Source organism: Palaemon carinicauda, chromosome 10, assembly GCF_036898095.1.
Source record: "Palaemon carinicauda isolate YSFRI2023 chromosome 10, ASM3689809v2, whole genome shotgun sequence".
In the NCBI taxonomy this organism is placed as follows: Eukaryota; Metazoa; Arthropoda; class Malacostraca; order Decapoda; family Palaemonidae; genus Palaemon; species Palaemon carinicauda.
Genome location: NC_090734.1, coordinates 155,644,405 through 155,671,175, shown reverse-complemented (window position 1 = coordinate 155,671,175; position 26,771 = coordinate 155,644,405). Strand labels below are relative to the sequence as shown.

At 48.2% G+C, this 26,771-nt stretch overlaps 1 long non-coding RNA gene across 1 annotated transcript in view; it reads right to left on the bottom strand.

Moving 5' to 3' along the window:
* LOC137648549 (uncharacterized) overlaps positions 1–26,771 on the bottom strand; it is a 57,960-nt gene that overhangs the window by 21,169 nt on the left and 10,020 nt on the right. The window lies entirely within an intron of this gene.

Below are 26,771 nucleotides of genomic sequence, written 5' to 3'. Positions count from 1 at the left end.
GCCCTGAAAGACGAGGCTGCATTCGTCCTGAAAGATGAGGCAGCATTCATCCTGAAAGACGAGGCGGCATTCCCCCTGAAAGACGAGGCGGCATTCCCCCTGAAAGATGAGGCTGCATTCGCCCTGAAAGACGAGGCTGCATTTGCCCTGAAAGACGAGGCTGTATTCGTCCTGAAAGACGAGGCAGCATTCGCCCTGAAAGACGAGGCTGCATTTGCCCTGAAAGACGAGGCTGTATTCGTCCTGAAAGAGGAGGCTGCATTCGTCCTGACAGACGAGGCAGCATTCGCCCTGAAAGACGAGGCTTCATTTGCCCTGAAAGACGAGGCTGCATTCGTCCTGAAAGACGAGGCATCATTCGCCCTGAAAGACGAGGCTGCATTTGCCCTGAAAGACGAGGCTGCATTCGTCCTGAAAGACGAGGCAGCATTCGCCCTGAAAGACGAGGCTGCATTCGTCCTGACAGACGAGGCATCATTCGCCCTGAAAGACGAGGCTGCATTTGCCCTTAAAGACGAGGCTGCATTCGTCCTGAAAGACGAGGCAGCATTCGCCCTGAAAGACGAGGCTGCATTCGTCCTGACAGACGAGGCAGCATTCGTCCTGAAAGACGAGGCGGCATTCCCCCTGAAAGACGAGGCAGCATTCGTCCTGAAAGACGAGGCTGCATTCGTCCTGACAGACGAGGCAGCATTCGCCCTGAAAGACGAGGCTGCATTAGTCCTGAAAGACGAGGCAGCATTCGTCCTGAAAGACGAGGCAGCATTCGCCCTGAAAGACGAGGCTGCCTTCGTCCTGACAGACGAGGCAGCATTCGCCCTGAAAGACGAGGCTGCATTAGTCCTGAAAGACGAGGCTGCATTGGTCCTGAAAGACGAGGCAGCATTCGTTCTGAAAGACGAGGCTGCATTCGCCCTGAAAGACGAGGCTACATTTGCCCGTCTTGAAAGACATAGCGCCGAGTGTTAAGGCAAAATTATATTAATTATGCCGCTCGGCGCGTTCGGTTCCGACCAGAGGGTTCATAAGGCCGACTGGCGCTCTGGGACAAAATCCGAGTCAATGATGGTTTGTAAGCATCGATATTAGCAGCGAATATCTATGACTTGAAGTATTGCCATTAAAAACATAAGTGATGCAATGCAAAACTCTAAAAGCAGTGTAAGAATCTTAGCGTTCAACGCTCTTTGCTTTCCCATGGCAAGGGCGAGCATTCTTGGGAACGTTAACAGGAACGCTCGCGAGGGCGTTTACTCGTGAGCTAACGCCTCTCGTTTCCTTTCGCCAATCGACGTTCCTTCCCCATGGGCCGGGGAGCTTGGAAGAGGTCTAAGGCTAGGAAAAACAACGTCCCTGTGCTGAAAGAATCCAATGCCTAATTTAGCACTGAAAACTTGCACTATTAAACTCTTACACAAAAAACCATAATTAGTCCTGCCCGTTGTGAGAGAACTTATTCTTCTGCCACGGGCTTGAATGAGAAAGCAAAAACGTCTCTAGTACTTGCTATATAAACTGTAACAAAATATTTTTATAAAATATTAAACTGACATTTCCATAATAAAAAAAACTTTCAAACATACTTACCCGGCGGTCACAAAAAGAAAAAACCACCGGGCAAGAGTTGAGATTAAAAATAGATGTTGAAGACACTCACCCGGTAGTTATATATAACCACCGGTAAAATTAAATGTCATAAATACCTACCCGGAAGTTTTATACAAACGCCTGGAAAGTTATACGTTAAAGATTAAAATGAACAGAAAAAGGGAAAACAAATGTAATCCACAATTAATTCAAAGGGTTTTCAAAAACAAGCGAGTTGTAATGATAAAAAGAACAGATATAGCAATAACGTATCTATATATATAAATGTAAACAATAGGAACATATAAATGAAAATGCTACTAAAACTAGAATTCCCATATAGTTGTTGTTGGAGTTTAATAGCCAACACTTTAATTCCCATATCGAAAAGAACGCTACCAAGGCATGTTGGGACTGCACCGATAGTAACAAGTAACAGCGTAAATTAACCATACGCTAGTTCTATTCAATTTATGAAATTAGATCGATGATTTAAAGAACGAATACCAAATGGACAAATATTTCCTTAAAATTTTACATTAAAAGTTAAAAAAACTTATATAAGTGGAATTCCTCCCATTCTTTGCATAAAACAAATAAAGAGAATTTGCAAGACATACATGAAGATTACGTCACACGACTGTGACGTCATAGAGTTGCCGGAACGTATTTCCGTCATCAGGATTAAAAACTTTGCACCTAAAATATAGTGCACAAGCAAAACCTCTGCAAACAAACTGTGAGGATCAATACATCACTCGCACAAACACGAAAATTAAGTTATCACTCATGATAAACAAAGTAAATAATAACAATAAAACACGATTGCCAAAACCCTAAATCAGTGTACTTCACCAAACGAAGTCCAAAAAAGCGAAGAAGGGAAAAAGATTCGAAAAACTCTTAATGGTGGACCGACGATGTTTTCGATCCAACCGGCAGAGATGAACTGAAGTCTTGGACACAGGAATGATTCCTTGGACCACCCTGTGACGGGTGTTACCACCTACCTCCCAACCACCACAAGGCGGTTGCCTCGTTTTGAAAAATTCTGCCGATTTAGAGATATCAGCTATATATATATATAACTGCCAGTTAAGTACTATTCATAAAAATTAAAGTTTAATGTCTGCAAACCTCCTTGGGAATATGTTATCATCGTCATCGCCAGGCCATACTAGTGAGGGAATAAACAGCAACCAGGAATACTGCCTTCTAACAGGAACAAAGACGTGGATATTGGCAAGTTAACATAGAAAACTGTCACATAGCTACAGCTATTGGGAAACCACTGTAAATCCGTCCTTCCCTCTAAATATCTCTTGCTGACGATGATCTGCTAACACAATTATCCAAAAGATAAAGCAAATGATTAATAGTCAGCCAAGGGTGCCGCAAGTATGCCGGTAGCCTATTATCCGGCAGCTGAAAACAAAGCATGGCCTGTGGCCTGTTGGATGGACAGGTTTCTTCATCACCTCATAGAGTTTAAAGAGACATATGCAGCTTCGCTAAAAGCACTCCTATTGAAGGACAAAGGTTTGTTTTTGTATAGGAACAAAATGCACTCTGATCCTAGACTTTCTGATGTTGGTATCTTAACGATGAGGGAATCAAATTAGTTCTAGTTGTGGTGGCCGATGTGGTAACATCCCTGACAGGTGAATGCCAGAGTGAGGATAGGGGGTTTGGGGGAGCCTAAGTCATCAGCAGCCATTGCCTGGACCCCCTTGCTCCTAGTTTGGGTGGAGAGGGGGCTTGGGCACAGATCATATGGTCAGTCTCTAGGGCATTGTCCTACTTGATAGGTCAATGTCACTGTCCCTTGCCTCTGCCTTTAAACCATGTGACTGGAGGGATTTTCCAACTTTCACTAAAAATCAGGGGCGGCACCAACTGCGTGCAAATATTTCCACATTGTACAGCAACCCGCGATATATTAAAGAAAGGCTTTTAACACCTTTACAGAACACACTGGTGGTAGATGATCAACATTACCCTGTATCTTAAAAATGTTTGGAATACTCTTTCATTTTCCCAGGTAAGAATCATGTGCACTTGTAAACATGATCGACGATTGCATAAAAACATGTGGGGTTTAATACTTTCAATAAGGAATTCTATTAATCTTAGATTTTCAATTAGGAAATCAGTTACTATCACTACTGTGATGATATGCTATCTTTCACAAGGATACTACGTAACCCTTGAGGTCTCAACGAGTACACTGCTTGGCTATCAATACTACATGTGATAGTGTATTGCCTTCCAGCTATCAAGTAAACAATTCTAACCATATCAACTGATAAAAAGTGCTATCTTTAATCAAACATAAGGTAATCTGGTTGAAATTTATCTGTTGTAAATAGATAAGCAACAAAAATATACATTGATTAAAATGGTCCAAATTATCAGAGCTTTGAGTCTTTCATTCAGGGTAGGTAGCAGGTATGTCCAGGCACCGCTAGAGACTTCCAGGTTCCACTAGGACTGGCCCAAAGGTTGATGTTGGATCCCTCGCTTTTCCTCGCCTACACAAATACCGAATATTCTGATATAGTCCTTACATAGTCTCCTCTTTTCTTACATATCTGACATTATTAAGCACATTACACTTTGCACTCTTACTTCCAGTGGGTAGCTACTGTAATTGTACATTGACTATTTGCCAACATGTTATTATTATCATATTATTACTAGCCAAGCCACAACCCTAGTGGGAAAAGCAAGATGCTAAAAGCCCAAGGGCTCCAACAGGGAAAAATAGCTCAGTGAGTAAAGGAAATCAGGAAATAAACAAATGATGAGAATGAATTAACAATAAATCATTCTAAAAACAGTAACAATGTCAAAACAGATATGTCCTATATAAACTATTAACAACGTCAAAAACAGATATGTCATATATAAACTATAAAAAGACTCATGTCAGTCTGGTCAACATAAAAACATTTGCTCCAACTGTTAAGGGTAGAAGAGACTTTTCAAATACAGAAAACAGCTCTTCTAGGAAAAGGACACTGCAAAATCGAGCAGATGTTCTCTAGTCTTGTGTAGCGCCACAGCCTTCTACTATCTTACAATAGGAGTTCTCTTGCTTGAGGCTACACACAAGCAGATGTTATTTTCAAAAGGTTTGTTTGGGAGGCTAAATAGCAGGGCATACGCTCCGTGGTTGGTTGATCAAGAGGCAGCCGATTATACATTGTTTTCTGTATTTTTATCTTTGCTCTTCTTTTTCAAATCCATTCCCACTTGTACTTCACGCCCTACTTATCCAATCTCATGTTATTGTTATCACGTCTTATTGAACTGGGTTATCTTCTCCATCTCGGCCCAGGGGTTCTTAGCATTCTGCTTTTCCAACAAGGGTTGCAGCCAGACTTGTAAGGAAGGTAGTAATACTGTTAAAACTTGAAGGAAGGAGAATTATCACGGGGACTAAGTGAACCTCCTTTTGTTGAATCCTCAAGCAAAACCAGTCCCAGTAGTATAAAGTTTAAGCCTTTACCCCCAAAAGGACGTACTGGTACGTTTCACAAAACTCATCCCTTTACGAACCTCCTTTTGTTGAATCCTCAAGCAAAACCAGTCCCAGTAGTATAAAGTTTAAGCCTTTACCCCCAAAGGACGTACTGGTACGTTTCACAAAACTCATCCCTTTACCCCATGGACGTACTGGTACGTCCTTGCAAAAAACTGCTACTTAAAATGACAAATTCGAAGATAATTTGTATTTTTCCTAACCATACAAACCTTAGCTATTTACAAAGGGTATTACTTTTAGCGTAGCTGAAATGGCGAGCCATTAGAATTTAACGAGGGTGTATTACCCCCGCGCTAGTTAGCGGGGGGGTAGGGGAGTGGTAGCTAGCTACCCCTCCTCCCCCTCACACACAGGTGAATACTCACTTTCACTTAGAGGTAGGACTTGTCTTGGGGGACAGGGCTGGCGGGCAAATATGTGTAAATAGCTAAGGTTTGTATGGTTAGGAAAAATACAAATTATCTTCGAATTTGTCATTTGTTCCGTAACCGAAATACAAACCACGCTATTTACAAAGGGTGACTTATCCCTTAGGAAGGGTGGAAAGTCCCCAGCCATACTGGCTTTGGCTTTACCCGGGGACTCAGAATCCGAGTGAGTCGCACTCGAGAAAAGGAGTCCCTGCACCTCACAAGTTCCTTGCACCGCAAGGAACCATGTGGCCTACGTAAGCTTGTGTGTGAAGGAAGAAGTGTGACCCGTCTTAGGCAGTTGACCTGGAGTTCCAGAAGGAACTCTGGGTTAGGACGTTCCCAATACCACCTCGTCAGGGTATGGGGGACGCGACAGTATTGACTCAATACTCGGAACACAAGGAAGCATGGTTTACCTGCAGAGGTTCGAGGTCAGCTATGCAGAGACCAGGATGCTGCTTCCCCGTAGAGGGGATGATGAAGAAAGAAGTAAGGGCCAGACATACTTCTTTCGTTCATGCAGACTAAAACCTGATAACAATGCCCTCAACCTTCTGCTACCTGTCCAAAAAGGAGCCTGAGGTTAGACCAGCTGTTGTGTAGCCACCACAGAGCGATAGAAAACGTATCGAGACTCCTGTGGGTCACGCCCTGCAGGAAGCGGGCTGCGAAGGTCATCAGACGCTTCCAGACTCCAGCTTGTAGCACCTGCGTCACAGAGTAGTATTACTCGAAGGCGAGGGACGTTGCGATGTATCCAACATCGTGCTGTAGGGAGACGTGACGGGGGAGGGTCTGAAGACAGGTCGAGATGAATGTCCTTGAGTCCGGGCTGAAGAGGTATACTGGTGACTCTCCCCCCATGTCCTCCTTGTGTTCCCAAATCGGCTGCAACTGAGGCCAAACTGCAGCTGTTCCCAGCGCTAACCTCTCGATTCCTGTACTGGCAAGAAAGAGAAGGTCTTGGGACATCAGACACAGAATGGAGACTCAAAATCTTGAATGAATCGGACCGAAGGGTCGGGACCCTCAGATTCTGAGTCTAGCCAACAACTCAGGAGCGAGCCTGAATGTTGCCTTCCCCTCTTCCTTAGAAAGGGGGGGAGTAGTAAGAGACCAAGAAGATTGCTTACACACTGGCCGTGGCCAGAGTGAGCAGAAGACCCAAGGCGGAATACAATCCGAGGCCTGTCGTAAAAGGGTCTTGAGAAGATCTCTTAAAGGACTAAAAGTCCGAGCCATGCTCCAAGTTGGAGGTCTTCCTCCGACTAGGGCAGGGACGATCGTAGCTTCGCATGAGCGAGAATAGATCCAGCGGGCAGGAAAAAGTTATTCCTTTAAGCCTGAAGGTCAGGGAAAGGCTGAGCGACAGGCTTCATTGCCAAGAGCGGAAAGGAGTTTCCTCCCGCCGAAAGGCAATAAGACCGTTATTGCTGGAGAAGAGGCCTCACGGGAAGAGGTATATCTCCCACGGCACCAACCACCTTAGACTCTTCACTTTGCCTGGGAGACCCCTGTGGATGACTATCGCAGATGACGCGACCTCCGTACCGCGACTGTAGCGGGTTGTCTCTTCTAGAGGAGGAAGCGTAGTGTCTCCAGGCATGAAGCCGAAGCGACGCCCCGGTTCGGGAGAGATGTCGCAGTGTGGTTGCTTGAGTAGCCTGCGCCGTGGGAGAAGCTCTCCCGGGAGTTCCGTCAGGGGAAGCAGAGGGTCCAGAAACCGTTCTGCGCATAGTCCCAGTGGAGCTCTCCCATTGAAAGGTTGACAGACAACCTGGTTTTGTTGAGACCCATTGTCCGCAGACAAAAAGGAGGGAAGACGCAGGCGTCGAAGTTGTCCCACCATCACCGGAATGCATCTTGCCAGAGTCTCGGGGTCTGAGACTGGGGGGAAAACTAGCGGAAGCTTGAGGTTCCAAGCTGTCGCGATCAGGTCCCCCAGATCAGCACTTGCTGGTTACCCAAGGTCAAAGACCCCTAGGTACACTCTCTCTATGAGGCTCTGCTTGGATAGTCTGAGAGAAACATTCCCCTGCCTGGAATGAGAGAGCCGATGGTGGAATTGAGAGAATCTCAATCATCCCGGTATCTCTACTGCAAGATGTGAAGGTGTGAAAATGCGTCCCCTGCTGGTTAGCATGAAGTCGACACGCAACGGGGCGACTTGGCAGGAGCGGTAGGACTGAAGAGGGGCCAGACTAAGGCCCTTAAGCCTGCCTGAATGATGGAGAGGTATCCTTCAGGTCTTGACCATAGGCCTGGACCGGAACATGCCCCCCCCCCCTTTCCTTTGACGAGTCCGAGAACCGCATCAAGAATGTGGGGAAAGGACGAGAATATCCACTACCATCAAGAGGCTCCATAGGTCAACACCCATTGCAGGTTTAATAGTTCCGCTGGTCCCATAGGGCCAGGGAGTCCGGTTAAACATTGCCTGAAGCCACCGGAACTTGGATCGCCCCACATGGAACTTATCCTGAGGCGACCGTTCGGACTATAAACGGGTCAATGAGGAAAGAAGAACTAGGAAACGTTCCAAGGTAGGGCTGAAAACTCTGCTTGACTGAGAACAGGTACTGCGACTCTCCTCAGTCTTGCCACAGTCAACCGAAAGGAAGGCTCGGAGGATGTGGTAACAGAATCTGGCGTCCCCAGGTGGTCACCCATCCAAGTGCCGACGTTGCTTAACCTCGCTGGACGGACGAGAAGCGGGGTTTCCAACGTGGTAAGGCGGTTGACTCAATATCATGGCCAGATACTCCAGATGTTGAGGCAGAGGAAGAGAAGGCTCCAAGCAAAATACCATGAGCCCACACTCATGGTCAGCATTCGGAAGCTTTTCCCGGCGCTGAAGAAGGTCGAAACCCGAGCCTACCGGAGTTGACCAGCCCTCCAAACAGCAGAGGAGGCGGAAGTCTGCACCTGAGCGGCCAAGAGGAAGGCAGGGAGAGTTCTCTGGGGAAACAAACCTGCTATGCCACGGCGGGATAGCCACACTGCATCATAAGCAGGAATACTTGCAGTTTAGGCTGAATTCGACGAGCACCCTGGAAGATGGATGGAATGGAAACTGAAAGTACCCGTCCTTCCGATCCAGGGTTAAAGGAGTCCTGTCGCCTCGTTACCAGTCTGATCGATTCTGCTGGTCTACGCTGGCCGAAGTTTGTTCGACAAACTTGATCAGGGCTGAGAGGTCGACTATGGACATCCCCTCTCAGATCCTTCCTTACAAGAAAGGATCGACTGAGGGGGCCGGGGGTGAAGCCGTCGATGATCCTAAGGAAGACCTTCGCCTAAGGTATGGATCATTCTGCCCAACCGGGCAACTCTGCTGATGCTATGGCATAGAGGTTCAGAGACACTGAATTCGCTGACAGAGACGGCAGGCGCGATATCCTTGGCTACTCACAGAGATTGTGCGGGAATGGGCATCGGGAAGCTGTCATTCGGATGAGTAACCTTAAGCATCCTCCCAGCGAAAAAACCTGCAATCCTAGAGTTCGTGAACTCCTTTTAGGACTATGCCCCCCCGGGGGAGTCTCCCGTGCCATCTGTTCCTGACAGGAGGAAACTGCAATTGGACACCTTGTCCCAGTTGTCGTAGCCGATAACTTAGGCCGACGTGGTTGAAAGAAAAGGGAGCTGGAGCCCTGCAGAGTCTGGAAGAAGGCGCCTTGGAGGAGTGAAACCGGAAGTCGATTTACTCCGCACAGCAGATGTTTAAGTCTCTGTCCTTGGGCAAAGACAAAACTCTTCTCAAGGATGGAAGGGTGTCTGAGGTCGTTGACCTCCACAGATGAGACACCCGAAGGAAGCCTTCAGTCAGTGCGTCCAGATGGTAAAACATCGAGCTTGTCCGCAAGTAGATACTTAACGACGAAAGGCCAAGGTGCCTGAGCTCGAGAGGAGGAAAGTACCCTTGATCTTCCTGTAGCTTCCTTGAACCAAACCTCGGGCCGTAACCGAGGAGGGAAAGAACCTGGTAAGCTCCCAGAGGAAGAGGTAAGCAGTCACCCCTTGTCCGATGGAGAAATCTTCAACGGAAAGCCCCCCCCGCCAAAAATCCTTCCAGGGCGGGAGAAGGAGAGAGTACTCGTGCAGGAGAGGGGACCCTCGAGACCGACCTCTTGGGAACCAACTTCGCCCTGGGGGAAGTCACCACGAAGTCCACTCCTCTCTTTCTCTTCAGCGTAGGAGAGACAGCCGCTGGTTTGTTACCCTGGCCGGTGAGTGCTGGTTTCATAACCCTCATTAACGCCCGTGCCAGCGGATCAAACCATGTCTGCTGCTCCAAGGACACAGAGTCCGAAATCCTCGCTAAGGTGAAAGGGATCGGGCGATCCTTTGGAGAGGACACGACGGTTCCTGCCTGAAAAGAAGGTGGGAAGAATGCTGTACTGACCTGTCTTCGTCCTGCACTACCAACCTGTGCTTGGATGGAGGTGATCCCGAGTGCCGCCTAGGAGCACGCGTCCCTGCTGCTACCACCGGCTGTGGAATTCGCCGCGAACTATGGTCGCGCGAGGGCGAACGGTCGCGCAAAGGCGAATGGTCGCGCGGGCGCACAGGCGAGTGGTCGCGCGGGCGCGCAGGCGAGCGGTCGCGCGGGCGCGCAGGCGAGCGATCGCGCGGGCGCGCCGGTGAGCGATCGCGCGGGCGCGCCGGCGAGCGATCGCGTGGGCGCGCCGGCGAGCGATCGCGCGGGCGCGCAGGCGAGCGATCGCGCGGGCGCGCAGGCGAGCGATCGCGCGGGCGCGCAGGCGAGCGATCGCGCGGGCGCGCAGGCGAGCGATCGCGCGGGCGCGCAGGGGAATGGGCGTGACGGCGAGGGATCGTGCTGCCGCGTAGGTGAAGAAGATCGCTGGCGGTAAGCGATGGCGAGCAGCATGTGTAGGTGAATGATCGCGTGATAGGGTGCGATGGTGATCAGCATCCGCAAGAGGGCGAGCGTTCAGGGTTGTGCGATGAGGAGCAGCATGCGTAAGCGGGCTATCGTGCAGGGTTGTGCGATGGCGAGCAGCATGCGCAGGTGAATGATCGCGTGAAAGGGTGCGATGGTGATCAGCATCTGCAGGAGGGCGATCGTTCAGGGTGGTGCGATGAGGAGCAGCATGCGTAAGCGGCCAATCGTTCAGGGTTGTGCGATGGCGAGCAGCATGCGCAGGTGAATGATCGCGTGAAAGGGTGCGATGGTGATCAGCATCTGCAGGAGGGCGATCGTTCAGGGTTGTGCGATGAGGAGCGGCATGCGTAAGCGGGCAATCGTTCAGGGTTGTGCGATGGCGAGCAGCATGCGCAGGTGAATGATCGCGTGAAAGGGTGCGATGGTGATCAGCATCTGCAGGAGGGCGATCGTTCAGGGTGGTGCGATGAGGAGCAGCATGCGTAAGCGGGCAATCGTTCAGGGTTGTGCGATGGCGAGCAGCATCTGCAGTTGAGGGTCGCGCGATGGCGGTCAGCATCTGCAGTTGAGGGTTGCGCGATGGCGGTCAGCATCTGCAGTTGAGGGTCGCGCGATGGCGGTCAGCAGCTGCAGTTGAGGGTCGCGCGATGGCGGTCAGCATCTGCAGTTGAGGGTCGCGCGATGGCGGTCAGCATCTGCAGTTGAGGGTCGCGCGATGGCGGTCAGCATCTGCAGTTGAGGGTCGCGCGATGGCGATCAGCATCCGCAGTTGAGCTAGTAGCTGGCGAACCATGTTCCTTCAGAAGTGTTGGAGAACGTTGGCGTGACAGCTGTAACACACGTGGGCGATCTGGAGATCGCTGGCGAGCTGATGATCGCTGACGAGCTGACGATCGCTGGCGAGCTGATGATCGCTGACGAGCTGATGATCGCTGACGAGCTGATGATCGCTGACGAGCAGAAGGCTACGCGTGGAAGCCTGCGCAAAGAAGAAGAGTCCTTGACCCCGACCTGAACCGAAGTTCTAGATCGCGAGGGCGAACGTGGGCGCACAGGGCACGTAACAGGAACCACAGGGAAGATCATCTTGAAAGCGCTGACGAACAGGAGAGCGCTGACGAACAGAAGGGCGCGCAGGGAAACCCTGACACGCAAGGGAAGAACCCCCGTGGGGGCAACCCTTTGCCCCGAAGGGATCGTTGTCCGCCGGGAGACTGATGTCCGTCGGAAGACCGCTGTCCGTCGGGAAGACCGTTGTCCGTCGGGAAGACCGTTGCCCGTCGGAAGACGAGATTAGACTGCTGTCCATCTGCACCAAGACGGAAGATCGAGAAAAAGAAGTTGTAGGCTGCAAACGGAGATTCAAAAAGGCGCCTCAAGCACCCTTATAGGGAGATGAGAGGCCCTTACGACGAGGCGGACGGAGGGCCTTACGGCGAGGGAGGCCAACAGCAACAGCAACAGAAGAAACCTCCGAAGAGGAGTCTCTATGAGTGTACTCTCTCGCGAACGAAAGAGAAACACTTCGTGGAAGAGACTGGTCAGCCAGTGACCTAAGAGGGGCAATCCTCCGAAGAGGAGCTCCTGCAGTTGCCCAGCCCCTTGAGCGAAACTGCAGGTGCGACCGCTCAGCACCAAGAGCATAGTCGCACGAAAAAAAGGCAAGAGAAGAACCCCCCAAAAGAGGAAAAGCTCAAGCCTGGACAGGAAAAAACTTCCCTCGGAAGGAAAGTTATCCGCCCAAGGAGGCAAGCCTCCTGACTGTTCTAAAATGAACTGGAGAGCTGTCCGTCGACACGGGAGTACTACCAGTAGAAGGAGACACGCCCCTGACGACAATACAAGGGGGGAGGCAGCAACAGCCGAATCCCCAGGACTCAACCAGACAGCTCACACCGTTGCTATATTACAGAAACGAACTAGATCGGTAACTGTAAAAAAATAAAACAAATAATATTAGTACACATTCATTCCCCCGGGAAGGCTCCGAAGAGGAATCCCGAGGAAAAGGAACAAGAATTACACAACAGGCACGTGCCCTCACAACCACTTACACTCGCGGAAGGAGAGCTGTAACCAAAACAGAATTATAACAATTATAATTATGTAACTATGTAATTATGTAATTTAAAAATGAATGAACACTAAAGAAAAAAAAAAACGAAAACCCCGAAAGGAATCGTTCTACAAGCTGAAAAATTAACAACTACAATTAGATTCATAAACTAATTGAGACAAAATGTACGGCGTAGCAACCCCACCCACACGGGAAGGAAGCTACAAGGGCGTAGTAAAACATAGTAAAAGGGTGAACGACCTCAAGAGAGAGAGAGAGAGAAAGACCGAAGTCAAACTCGATCGCAACCCATAAAATTAGGCCGTGGTGGCCTAACTGCCGAGGCCTCCACGTAGATATCGTACACTACACACACACATCTGAAAAGGAAACTTACTTATTTCTATACTCAAATATATATACAAACATGAAAACATGTTTACATATATATTGAGTAAAAGAAAAGTAAGCGATTAAGTAAAGACAAAACAGACAATGGCTGCCAAGCGAGGACCAAGACAGAGACGTCTGTCACAGTCCGAGCCAAAAGTGAAAGTGAGTATTCACCTGTGTGTGAGGGGGAGGAGGGGTAGCTAGCTACCACTCCCCTACCCCCCCGCTAACTAGCGCGGGGGTAATACACCCTCGTTAAATTCTAATGGCTCGCCATTTCAGCTACGCTAAAAGTAATACCCTTTGTAAATAGCGTGGTTTGTATTTCGGTTACGGAACAATTATTTTTTTGCATATTTTTGAAACATTTTTGAGAATCTTCAGGGATTTTCCAAGAGAATGAGACCAACCTGACCTCTCTATGATGAAAATTAAGACTGTTAAAGAGTAATTTTAAAAAAATATACTGCAGAATGTGCTTGAAAAAAAAATAACCCCTGGGGGTTAAGGGTTGGAAATTTCCAAATAGCCTGGGGGTAAAAGGGTTAATTTGATTTTATATGACTTACCTCGAAGACTCAAAATTGCAGATTTCCGATCTACATTAGGTTTAATAGGAAAACCACATCAATATTTCAAACGCTTGATTGGAAATAATCCTTTGAAATACCACTAACAAATAAACAAAATAAAACTTGTGTTAATAATCTCTTTGACTTTCATTCACCAAAAAAGCTAGATTATTTTAAATCACATTAAATATCTGGAGCAGTAAATGTTATGTCCTTTAGTTATCCCGTTCAATGCCGATTTGTATGAGAATCTTTTTACACAACTGTTCACGTACCATACATACCTTCTGGAAACCTCCCTTTCCCTCTAAAACACACACTCTAGGCTTAATCAATGATGATACATATTCTTAAATAACTAAGTCTTCATGCACAAACTTAAATATCAACATGTTTAAAACAAACTAACACCAGATAAAACCAGTTATACACTTGGGCTAACAGAGCCAAGTTGCTTCACCGCAGTAGCGACACTTAAAAGTGGAAACACACACAAAAGTTCCCATATCTCTCATACTGTACCACTACAAGAAGTCAATTTGTCTTGGAACAAACATTCTGGAATATGAGGAACCCAAAATACGAATCTAACCGATACTAGAGAGCATATTAAATGGGTTACTAGTAAATTATTAATATCTTACTATATTTATGGATAATTACGGTAAAGAAAATAAATTCCAATTTCTAAACATGGCAACCGAGATAGAATAACGTTGTACACAAATACCGAACCAGTGAAAGGGACCTTTCAGACCCTGACAGGATATGAATCACTCAATGCTATGTTCAATACAGACTTCTTTTGAACGCTGCAAAATCTGATTCAATACCAAACTAATATGAATGTCCCTTATTTCTGTAGTTCATGCAGTAAATATTTTACAAAATGAATGACTTTAGGGGAAGGCTACCAAGTATTGGGGAGAGTATTTTCATTTCTCAGTAACTTTAAAAAACAACATAAAAGACTAGCAGTTTGATAAACGTATCTCAACTCATAAATTTTTGTAAGCACTAATAAAAAAAAAAAAAAGGCAAGGCAACAGTGACTTTCTACTTTTATCCTCTTATGAGGCGTTCACAGTATTTCATGTAAAGACAGGAAGCTGTACAAGTTACAATCTTATCCAGAATCCTTTCAACGATAAAAAAAACTGACACATACAGATAGCTTCTTTCCTGTTCTCTGGCAAATATCAACCTTATTGGTTAAATAAGTGAACTGTATTTTGAATTGGATTTATGAAATCTAGTTCACATATTTTATGGATTATTATTATCATTACATGCTAAGCTGCAACCCTAGTTGGAAAAGTAGGATGCTATAAACCCAGGGGCTCCAACAGGGAAAATAGCTCTGCGAGGAAAGTAAACAAGGAAAAAAAATATTTTAAGATGAGTAACAACATGAAAATAAATATCTCCTATATAAACTTTAACAAAACAAGAGGAATATAAATAAGATAGAATAGTGTGCCAGAGTGTACCTTCAAGCAAGAGAACTCTAACCCAAGACAGTGGAAGACCATGGTACAGAGGCTATGGTACTACCCAAGACTAGAGAACAATGGTTTGATTTTGGAGTGTCCTTCTCCTAGAAGAGCTGCTTACCATAGCTAAAGAGTCTCTTCTACTCTTACCAAGAGTAGAGCAGCCACTGAACAATTACAGTGCAATAACCCCTTGGGTGAAGAAGAATTGTTAGGTAATCTCAGTGTTGTCAAGTGTATGAGGACAGAGGAGAATATGTAAAGAATAGGCCAGACTTTTCATTGTGTATATGTAGGCAAAAGGAAAATGAACCATAACCTGAGAGAAGGATACAATGTAATACTGTCTGGCCAGTCAAAAGACCCCATAACTCTCTAGCGGTAGTATCTCAACGGGTGGCTGGTACCCTGGCCAACCTACGTTACGCTAAAAAGGAAAAGCTATAAGAGGTTGGGCTGCAAGGCAGAAGAAAGAAGTGGGAAAGGCAGTAAAGCAGAAGGGAAGTAAATAGTTCAAGCAGAGACACTCACCGTTACTAGTATGACATCGACACTAAATTGCACAGGTAGAGGCACAGAGAACATTTTGGCAGTTACCAACTGATCCCTTATAACACTACAGAAAGTCTAGGGAATTCCTAAACATGGCCACTAACTCTCAAGGTTAAAAGATGTCATCAAATAAAGACAGGCCAGTCTCGGAGCTGAGCTGGGTTATATACCTCCCCTAGGGATAAAATTACCGCTCCATGGTCCGAGCCACGTTACAAGCATGGATCAAACTTTTCTGTTCTTTACAAATACTCCCTGTAGAGTGTGCCTAAGGAGTACCTAGATGAGAAACAAAAGGTCCAGCTGGTACAGTTTTCCGTCATCAATTTCCAAGCACAGTATGTCCATAAAACATCGGAAAAATCTTTATAGATTTCTTCCTCTTCTTCACACACTACGCACATTACAATTGCCAGAACTAATAACAGTAATGCCACAACAAAAGGCACAAGTTACTCAGGGATTCACAGACACACAGGACACGACTCTCTCACATATTTCACGGAGAACTTCTGCGTATTGCGCACCTTACGCGTTTCCATTTGGAGGACAACAACCAAATGCCCACCAATAAGCCAAGAATTAGAAAATGATCCAGCAGCTTTAAAAAATGAGGAACAGCAGCCACATGTTTCATCAAGAGGCCAAATTAAAAAGTGACTTGACTTAGTCAGGGAGGTGTGTGGAAGGATTACTATTACCCACCTGTTGTTACCCAAGTACCTCATTATCTATTCAACAGCCATTTCAGCTATGATAGTTTGTAATTTACTTAGAAACAAATGAGTCGAAAGGCAGAACATATTAATTGATCATATTAATGCAAAGAAGCGGATACAATTAGAACTAAAAACTTTTCAGAATGCAATACACTACTGTAAACGAGCATTCATGCACGTGGGAAAAATGTTCTTTGAAATTACACTGTTTCTCTGATCGGTTCTCTAGGAAATCTTGCAATGCTAATCTGACAACATAAAGAAAGTCTGAAATATTGTAATAATTATGGTATTCCACAGAGCTAGGTATGCGGGAAATATTTTGACATCATACCTCAAGTCTAGCATGATGCAGCCCCTCGTACTGTATCGCATACTTGCTCAGAAAAGCTCTGGATGAAAATCTCATTTGGTGATACTGTACAGTGCATAAGAGGATTTTGATGATAGATCATTTTCCTAAACTCTTGCATACACAAGTACAAACAAATATACATAAACTATAAACTTAGTAAAGAACAGGGTAGATCTAACAAAATACAGTACTGTATACCAAGCATTCTTTCTCAACAACTGATGCCCAGGTTATCCATGATACAATAGTCTAGGCCTTTGCAGCATAATGTATTTCATCAACCTTATATATTTAGATTCACAAAAATAAAATGTGCAGAAAAATTTCATAGTCCTTTTCGGTTCACTTGAAAGATGCAACGAGGACACGTTTCTTTAGATTATTAAGGTTAACGTGTCTAGTTTTAGTTCCAGTTTCATCAGAATAGATGCTCACCAGAACGTCAGCCGGGAAAGACCAACCCCTCCTTGTGATGCTCAACCACAGCAGTGCTCCCCCAAATTTTGATTTCCCATTCCCTGTGTTATAACTTTGTAACCTTCGATCATGAGTTTATCCAAGCGACTTTCTCTTGAGCAATCTCCTACCTCCACAGTTCTTAAACAAACTCCACCCCTTTCAATACAAGCTCTTCTATGGCCAATCCCCTTTTGGAGTTAATAAAGCATTACTGGCATTTTCACAGATATTTTAAGAAGTTTTGATGTCGTTAATCGCCAATACAGTAATATTAATTTTTCAGTAAAATCAAAAATTTTAAATAATTTTTATTTTTCCTAACATACTCACCGAGAACTACTTTTCTTTGGAGTCACTTGGTGATCTCTCTCAATCTCGACCAAGGTTTTCCCGCCGTTACCCCCCTTACCCCGCTCTATATAGGTTTACCCCCGCCGCCAAGGAATGCACCCTGAGGGCAGGATTAGGGCAGGTCACTGCCTCTCTGGGTCAGCATCGTCATTAAGTTTGTCGTTTAGCCCAACTTGGCAATGGAAGGATGGCACTCAGGGACGGAAGGGAGGGCCATTACCCGAAAAGTAGTTATCGGTGAGTATGTTAGGAAAAATAAAAATTATTTAAAATTTTTGATTTGTTCCGACACAAATACTCACCGAGAACTATTTTTCTTTGGAGACTTATACTTTAGGAGGCGGGAGTGCCATTCTGCCACTTGGTTCGGCACATAGTGCCTAGAGGGCTATGGAATGCGGGGTCTATCAGAGAGCGGAGAGAGGGTAACTGCGGAACCTTACGCTATTATCAAAGACTCACCTCTTAAATTTCTTCTGTTGATTTTCTCCTGATGAAGTAGCGAAGAATTTATTCCCCGTTGGGGACATCTTCTAGCCTACCGCTACACAGATTGGAGGGCGGCGATGACTGTCCCAATGGAGAATCCGTCCAAGGATATCCTTGAATAATCCTTGAGATAGTGGGCAGTAAAGGTCGACTGGTGTGACCAAGTGCCAGCTTGTAGGAGCTGTCCCACCGCCATGTTTCTCTCAAAGGCCAAGGAGGTGCTCAGGCCCCTGATGTCATGGGGGCGGGGAGTGCCTGGCACTGCCATTTTATCCTCTTCATAGGTTCTAGCAATGACTTGTCTCAGCCAGAAGGAAATGGTGTTCTTGGAGACTTGTTTCTTATTAACACCTGTGGAGACGAAGAGGTTCTTGGCACCTGGTCGGAGATGAGCCGTCCTTTCCAGGTACTTTCTGAGCGTCCTTACTGGGCATAACTTCAAGTCTTCCGTATTGCCTGTCTTGGGAATGGCCGGAATTGAGAAACCTTCAAACTTCGGGTCCCAGACTGCTGGGTTCTGAGTCTTCGCCACAAAGGAGGGTACGAACCTGAAGGACACTTCCTTCCACCCTTTGGAGTGCGCAACGTCGTAAGACAGACCATGGATCTCACCCACTCTCTTAGCCGAAGCCAAGGCTAGCAAGAAGACGGTCTTGAGGGTGAGGTCTTTGTCCCCGATATCTTTGAGGGGTTCAAAGGGAGGACGACTTAGCATTTTCAGGACCTTGGCCAGGTCCCATCTGGGCACTCTCCTAGCTTGAGGAGGGCAGGACTGCTCGAAACTCCTAATCAGCATCGCTATGTGTCTCGAGGTCCCCAGGTCGATGCCTTTCAGGAGGAAGACTTGGCCTAAGGCTGCCCGTACTCCTTTAATGGCTGGGATTGACATCCCTACTTCATCCCTAAGGTACACGAGAAACTCAGCTATGTCCGGGACCGAAGCTTTAAGAGGTCTTATGTGTTTCTCCGAGCACCACTTCGTAAAGGCGGCCCACTTCGCCTGGTATACCACGGTAGAGGATTTTCTTAGGTATAGGGACATCCTCTTAGCTGTGGAGGAGGAGTACCCCTCCTTCTTCAAGAGTCGCTCGATAGTCTCCAGGCGTGAAGGCGAAGAGAGAGAGGGTTGTCGTGGAACTTGAGGAAGTGAGGTTGACGCAGGAGGTCTGACCTGGCGGGCAGAGGCCAAGGTGGTTGGCTTGCCAGGCCTTTTAGATCCGCGAACCACTCTCTCTCCGGCCACCAGGGCGCTACCAAAGTCATCCTTAGGTTTTGGGAGGCTCTTACTCTGTTGAGTACCTGCCTTATCAGCGTGAAGGGGGGGAAAGCGTACACGTCCAAGTTGTCCCACTTGTGCTGGAAGGCGTCTTCTAGGGCTGCTCTTTGGTCTGGTACCGGGGAGCAATAGACCGGTAGTTTGGCGTTGAGCTTTGTTGCAAAGAGGTCCATCACCGGGGAGCCCCAGCGTTGAATGATGAGTCTGGCTACTTCCAGGTGTAGGGACCACTCTGTCCCCACTATCTGACCCATTCTGCTGAGGCCGTCGGCTAGCACGTTTCTCTTCCCGGGGATGAACCTTGCTAGCAGTACCACCTGCTGCTCGTCCGCCCAATGCAGGATGCTTATGGTGAGGTCGCACAGTTCCTTCGATCTCATGCCCCTTGCTTCTTTATGTAGGCTACCACCGTGGCGTTGTCGCACATTAAGGCCACGGTGTTTCCCCTCAACCGACTTGCAAAGTGCAGACATGCCTTCTGGACTGCTTTTAGCTCTAGGACGTTGATGTGGAGATGCTTTTCGCTCTCCGACCAGGTACCGCTTGCTATCTCCTCCCGAAGGTGGGCTCCCCACCCTAGGTTGGAGGCGTCTGTGAACAGGAGGTACTCGGGGGGACAGGACCCGAGGGGCATCACCTTGAGGGAGTTCGACTGGCAGTGCCACCATTCTAGGGCTGTTCTCGTGTCTGGAAGGATAGGAATCAACGCCTTCTGAGCGCCTGTCTGGGACCAGAGGCCCTTGAGGTTCCATTGCACGGGTCTGAGCCGCATCTTCCCTTGGGGAACCAGTTTCTCTAATGAGACCAGGTGACCTATCAGTCTCTGCCAGTCCTTTGCCCTCCTGGAATGTTCTGACAGGAACGGCTGAATGATGTGATTGAGGTTCCGTATCCTGTCTTCCGAGGGGAAGACCTTCCCCTGCACGGTGTCCAACGTCATCCCCAAGTACAGTGGAACCTCTACATCCGATCGTATCTACATCCGAATTTTCCAACATCCGAAGTAAAATTCGAGCAAATTTTTGACTCTACACCCGAATTTTATTTCGACACACGAAGTAGCAACTTTCGTCGTACCGGTTGTATCCGAATTTTTCGACACGCGAAGTACAATTCGAACACGTTCCGACTCTACACCCGAATGTTTTTTTCGACACCCGAAGTAAACAATACTCGTACGCGTAGTCGGTGCTCATAGCGCCTGAAGTGTTTTTTATTTCCGCCGATAGAAGGCAGCACATCGACCTCGGAGGGACGCTTAATTAGCGCGGCTTGGGTCAGTCCTCTGTTCTCGTCGGCTTCGTGCGGTTGTGCTCTTTGCATTGTGATATTAACTGTGAATTAATCGTGATTTTTTACGTGCATCCATTAACGATAATTTACGTAAATCATGGGTCCTAAAAGGCTTAGTTTTGCCAGTGGTAGTGGTAGTGGTGAGAAAAGGAAGAAGGAAATGCTTTCTATAGAAATTAAGCAGGAAATTATTGAAAAACATGAGCGTGGCATCCGCGTGAGTGAACTTGCTAAACAGTATGGCCGTAATATGTCGACGATCTCGACAATCCTTAAACAGAAGGAAGCTATTAAAGCAGTGAAACCTTCTAAGGGGATCACTATAATTTCCAAACGCCGTACCCCTATCATAGAAGAGATGGAACGACTTCTACTAGTGTGGATTAAGGATAGAGAGATCGTTGGCGACACCATCACCGAAACCGTTATCTGCGAGAAGGCGCACGCCATCTTTACGGACTTGAAGGAGGAGAGCTCTGTGGGTGATGCTGGGGAGAGTTCAACCAAGCCTTCCTCAGATGATTTCAAGGCATCTCGTGGCTGGTTCGAGAAATTTAAGAAACGGTCCGGGATTCATTCAGTTGTTCGCCACGGAGAGGCTGCTAGTGCGGACACAAAGGCTGCAACTGACTTTGTTAAGAAATTCGAAAATATCGTAAAGGAAGAAGGCTACGTAGAGCAGCAGGTGTTCAATTGTGATGAAACCGGGCTGTTTTGGAAGAAGATGCCGAGTCGAACCTACATCACTGCTGAAGAGAAGAAACTGCCTGGGCATAAGCCAATGAAGGATCGGTTGACTCTTGCTCTATGTGCCAACGCTAGCGGGGACTTTAAAGTCAAGCCCTTGCTTGTTTACCATTCAGAGAACCCTAGGGCCTTTAAAGCACACAACGTCGATAAGGATCAGCTTCATGTTTTCTGGCGATCCAACTCGAAGGCCTGGGTCACTAGGCAATTCTTTGTGCAATGGGTAAACCAAGTTTTCGGTCCTTCTGTGAAGAAGTATCTTCATGAACAGAAATTGCCTTTAAAGTGCCTGCTATGCCTTGACAATGCACCCGCTCACCCCCCCCCGGACTTGAAGATGTTATCTTCGATGAATTCAAGTTCATAAAGGTGCTGTATCTTCCACCAAATACCACCTCTATCCTCCAGCCCATGGACCAGCAAGTCATCTCTAATTTTAAGAAGCTGTACACCAAGCACTTATTCAAGCAGTGCTTTAATGTCACGCAAAGCACCAACTTAACTTTGCGTGAATTTTGGAGGGGCCACTTCAATATCGTGCACTGCTTAAAGATCATTGATCAGGCTTGGGTGGGATTAACTCGACGGACCCTCAATTCTGCATGGAAGAAGCTGTGGCCTGATGCAGTTTCTCCCCGAGATTTCGAGGGTTTTGACCCCGAACCTGATCCCGTGGTCGGTGCAGCGGAAGCCGTAGAGGAAATCGTCTCCCTTGGCAAGTCCATGGGTCTGGAGGTCGACGCAGATGACGTTACGGAACTCGTCGCCGAACATCACGACGAACTGACGACGGATGAGCTCAAGGAACTCCATGCTATGTCGGAGCACATGAGTGATGACGAGGAAGAGAGCGAGGAGGTAGAACATGTGTTAGGTTCAGCGCAAATAAAAGAGGTGTTAGGAAAATATCAAGACGTGGTCGACTTCATCGACAAATACCATCCAAAGAAATTGCAGGTTTGTCGTGTAGTTTCTCAATTCGATGATGTTTGCCTAACGCACTTTCGAAACATTCTGAAAAGCAGTACGAAGCAATTATCTATCGATGCTTTCTTTAAAAAAAACTGCGAAGCGAACTCGCGATGAAGAGGATGTAAGTGAACCGAAGTAAACGGCAAAGAGTGAAGAGGAAGAAAGTGAAACACAGAAAACGGAAAAGAGTGAAGCAAAAGAAATTCAGTCAATTTTAAATGTAAGTGATACAGTAGTGATTAAAATTACGTAATCATCAAAAAGAAAAAAAGAAAATGTAAAAAAAAATATAAAATATAAAAATAAAAAAAAAAATAAGCTAAGTTATGTTAAAGTTCACTTAGTGTAAGTTAGAATAAGTTACGGTAGTGTTACGTTTATCGTAGTTAACCTCTCTACCTCCTCGCCGTCCGTCCGTCTCCTCTCTCCTCTCTGCGTAGCGAAGACGAACAACACCTGCGCTGGAGTTTCTAAGGTAAAGTGACGCTAAAAACCCGTTTCTTATTTATCATTTTTTGCTAATTCTTCTTATTTACATGTCTATTCTTCTTATTTACATGTCTAATATCTAATTTAGTGTTCATTATTCTCATGGGAAAGTTATGTGTAGTAGTTTATTAAGAAGTTATCATAGGTTTTTGGGCTCAACCACGGATTTCCTATTTCAATGTATTCTTATGGGAAAATTCGTTTCGACATCCGATCAATTTCTACATCCGAAGTTGGTTCTGGAACGGATTAAATTCGTATGTAGAGGTTCCACTGTATCCCATTCTGTTGGATGGAGTTAGGTTCGATTTTTCCAGGTTGATAATGATTCCCAGATTCCTGCAGAACTGGAAGAGGTCCCTCCCTTGCTCTCCCAAGAGGGCCTTTGAGTTGGAAAGGAGCAACCAGTCGTCTAGGTATCTGATGAGACGGATACCTCGTTCGTGAGCCCACACTGAGACTGTCGCGAAGACCCTCGTGAACACTTGAGGGGCCGTCGACAGGCCGAAGCAAAGGGTCTTGAACTGCAGGATCTGGGAACCCCATTTTACCCGGAGGAACTTCCGACTCGACGGGTGGACAGGGATCTGGAAGTATGCGTCCTTGAGGTCGACCGTCATCATGTAATCTTTCTCCCTCGAGGACATCAGGACGGATTTCGGGGTGTCCATCTTGAAGTCCGTCTTCTTGACGAACTTGTTGAGGGCCGACAGGTCTATCACGGGTCTCCACCCCCCCCCCATTGCTTTCTCTACCAGGAACAGGCGGCTGTAGAAGCCCGGGCCTGGGAGAAGGACTTCTTCCATGGCCCCCTTCTCTAACATGGAGGAAACCTCTCCTTGAAGGGTGGCCCTTTTCATCGGGTCCCTGGGGGCCAACCATTCTGTCTGGCTGGCTGGAATAAGAGGGGGTGGGTCCGCTATGAAGGGGAGCCTGTAACCTTCTTTCAGGACGGACACCGTCCAAGGATCCGCCCCTTGTGTTTTCCATGCTTGCCAATGAGGTCTGAGGCATCCCCCAACCCGAGGCTTGGGTGGGAGTAGGGGGCCTCTCCCTCTACCTTCTCCTAGAGGGGCGGCCTGATCTGCCTCTCTTCGAGGCTGAGTAACCCGACCTGAAGGAGCTGGCAGAAGCTGGTGCTCCCCTGCGGGAGGGCTGCGGAGTTGTTGTCCAGGAGGAGGAAGGCGCGTCCCTCCTCGAAGAGCTGGGGGCGGCCTGAGGAGTCACGGCGCTATCCGAGGCTGATCTCCTGTATGGCGGCCTTCTGGAAGACGCTTGTCTGGGGACGTTGGCCTCTCTCCTCTTGGACACCTTCTCCATTAGAACTTCCAGTTCCTTTAAAGGGAACAGAGACTTACTCCCCAAGGGTAGGCTACGCACAGCTCGGGCCTCCCTATCCGGGATCTTCTTCGACAACTTAGAGAGAACTGTGTCACGTTTCCAAAGTACCCAGTTGGCCGTCAAAGCGAGCGCTTGGTACGCCAGAAAATTGAGAGTTTTCCCCCTGGAGGTGAGAAGGTCCGTCAGGAGACTCTGCTGCTCTGGATCTTCGGGGTCGATGGAGGCTTGCACGTTCACCAACGTGGAGGCCCACCAGTCCAGCCATGAGGAGACGTTCACCAGGTCCCTCGACATCTCCTCCATCATGGCGGCTTCTGTAGGCGAGAAGGAAACCGGGCCTGAAGAGGCCCTTTCGTCCGAGCCTCCTTGTCCCAGGATGTCTAAGGCCGGGTCCACTTTACAGGGGCCTGGGCGCCGCCCTTCAGGAATGTACACCTTCCCTTGCGTCTTGAGGCCCTGGAGCAGTTTCGAGGCACTCTGGAACTTGGGGGCCTCCGCATTGCTGGTCACCAAGTTATCATGTACTCTTGTCCCAGTACTAGGTCTGGGGCAAGAGGAAGGGCCAGGGAGGACTTCGGAAGGGCGTCGTGATGCGTGAATCTCAGGAGGCTTGACCTCCAGGAATTCACCTTAGGTGTCGAGGGTTCTGCGATCCCATAGAGCCTCCTGATGAGATCCACCACCCTTCTGTATGCGGAGTCCTCCGACGGGGGAGCTTCGCCTCCTTCAGCCGAGGCCTCGGCCTGGCGTGGGGGTGCCGGGTTGCTTGAACGGTAGACCGGTCGTCCTCCTCTTGGGTCCAGGGAGGTCGACCCGTAACCGTAGGGAGCTCCGTAGGGGGGTGGATCTCGCCGCAAGGCGGGTGCCACCGGCTCAGGGAGGGCCCTCGGTTGCCCCAAGGCTCTGGAAGCCGAAGTCACGGTCCCGGTGGGCTGACCCGACAACGGGAACCGATCCTTCTTGCTCGATGACCACACCAGCTGGGCTGGTTCGGTCAGGCTGCCTTCAAAGAAACGCGTTTCCCCCCGCTGGGCGGGGTGAACCGGAGGCCTAGAGGACTTATGCTTCTGAGCGAGGTCTTTCCTGCGTGGCAGGTCGAGCGGTTCTAGGCTGTGCGTAGGGAGCGGCAGCCTAGACGCTCGTTCACTGGAACGAGAGTCTGGAGAGTGGAGCCTCTTGGACTCTCCTGAAGGGACATAGACCCAAGCGCCGCCGGGAGAGGCATCTCTCCTATACTTACGGGAGTGAGAGCGGGGGCGCTTCCTGCTATGTCGCGATCTTGACCTGGAGCGGGAACGATCGCTTTCGGACCGCTCTCTCTTCCCGCGCCGTTTCTCCCTGACTTCTCCCCCGGAGGATGAATCTATCTCTGACGAGTCCGAGGGCGCCACGTTCCTCGTGTAACGGCTGCCCGCGTGATGCGTGGGGGAAGCTCTTCGCCGTCGGACGTCCGAGATTGGATGTTGGAGGAAGTCTTCGGGGACCGCTGTGGAGATCGTCGGCACTGAGTCTACTCTATCTATGCCAGGGGGCCAGGGGTCCAGGGTCACGTCCATTCTTAGCGGTGACCTCCCCGGTGTTTTCGGCAACTTCCACCCGAAGGCATCGCTACTCGGGCGGCGAACTCTAGCGTGGCTGTCCTCTGGCGGGGGAGAGCCCGACGCACCGGCCCACGAGGGCGGGGGAGACTCTGAAATAACAACACTGTCCCATACGGGGTCTTCTGAGGACGCGTGGTCCCCTGCCACGAGGCCTGATTCACCAGAAGCACTACCGGACCCTCCGTTATCTCTAGAGGGGTCTGCCCTTGGTTCTTCCCTCACACTGGGTTCACCGGGAAGAACGCTATGACTAATCACAACACTGGGGGCTTGCTGCCCTCTCCTCTGCGAAGGAGACGGAGAAGCCGAGGCTTCGTCGGACCGATCACTGGCCGACGGTAACGAAGAAACGCCACTAACTTTTCTGGGGGAACGCTTAGAAGACTTCTTCTTTTTGGTACCATAGCGTACCCACTGTATATCATCCCAGCTTACGCACTCCGGACACGTGTCCGCGGAGGAGCAAACTTTCCCCCTACACGTGGAACAAAGGGAGTGAGGGTCTACTTCTGGTTTAGAGAGGAAAGCCCCACACGACTTTCCGGCTCTAGGACCAGGGCAACGACGCACATGCTCCATCGTTCGCACACGAAGGGCCAACACTAGCGAGTTATAAGTACACTGGGATATACGCAGGGAGAACGCACTGTAACACTTGCGAATAACGCACTACGCAAGAAAAACACAAGTCCCCACACTGGAAACACGTGGAATCACAAACGCGCCAAAGGATCGAGAGAGCGAGAGAGTGAGAAGTTTTACAGCTCACGACCAAGAACTTAATGGCGATGCTGACCCAGAGAGGCAGTGACCTGCCCTAATCCTGCCCTCAGGGCGCATTCTCTGGCGGCGGGGGTAAACCTATATAGAGCGGGGTAAGGGGGGTAACGGCGGGAAAACCTTGGTCGAGATTGAGAGAGATCACTAAGTGACTCCAAAGAAAAGTAGTTCTCGGTGAGTATTTGTGTCGGAACAAATTGTAGTTATGGACGGAACATTTTGAACAGAAAAAAAGTTTTTCCTGTAGTAAATAATGTGCTTTCACAAAATTTAACCTACAATTTAACAGAAAATAAACAGAAAGCCTGTTAGATCTTCACTCTCGGAAAAGAAAAGCTTCAAGCTCCTAGTACACGCTGAGCTGTGCTCACTAAACCCAT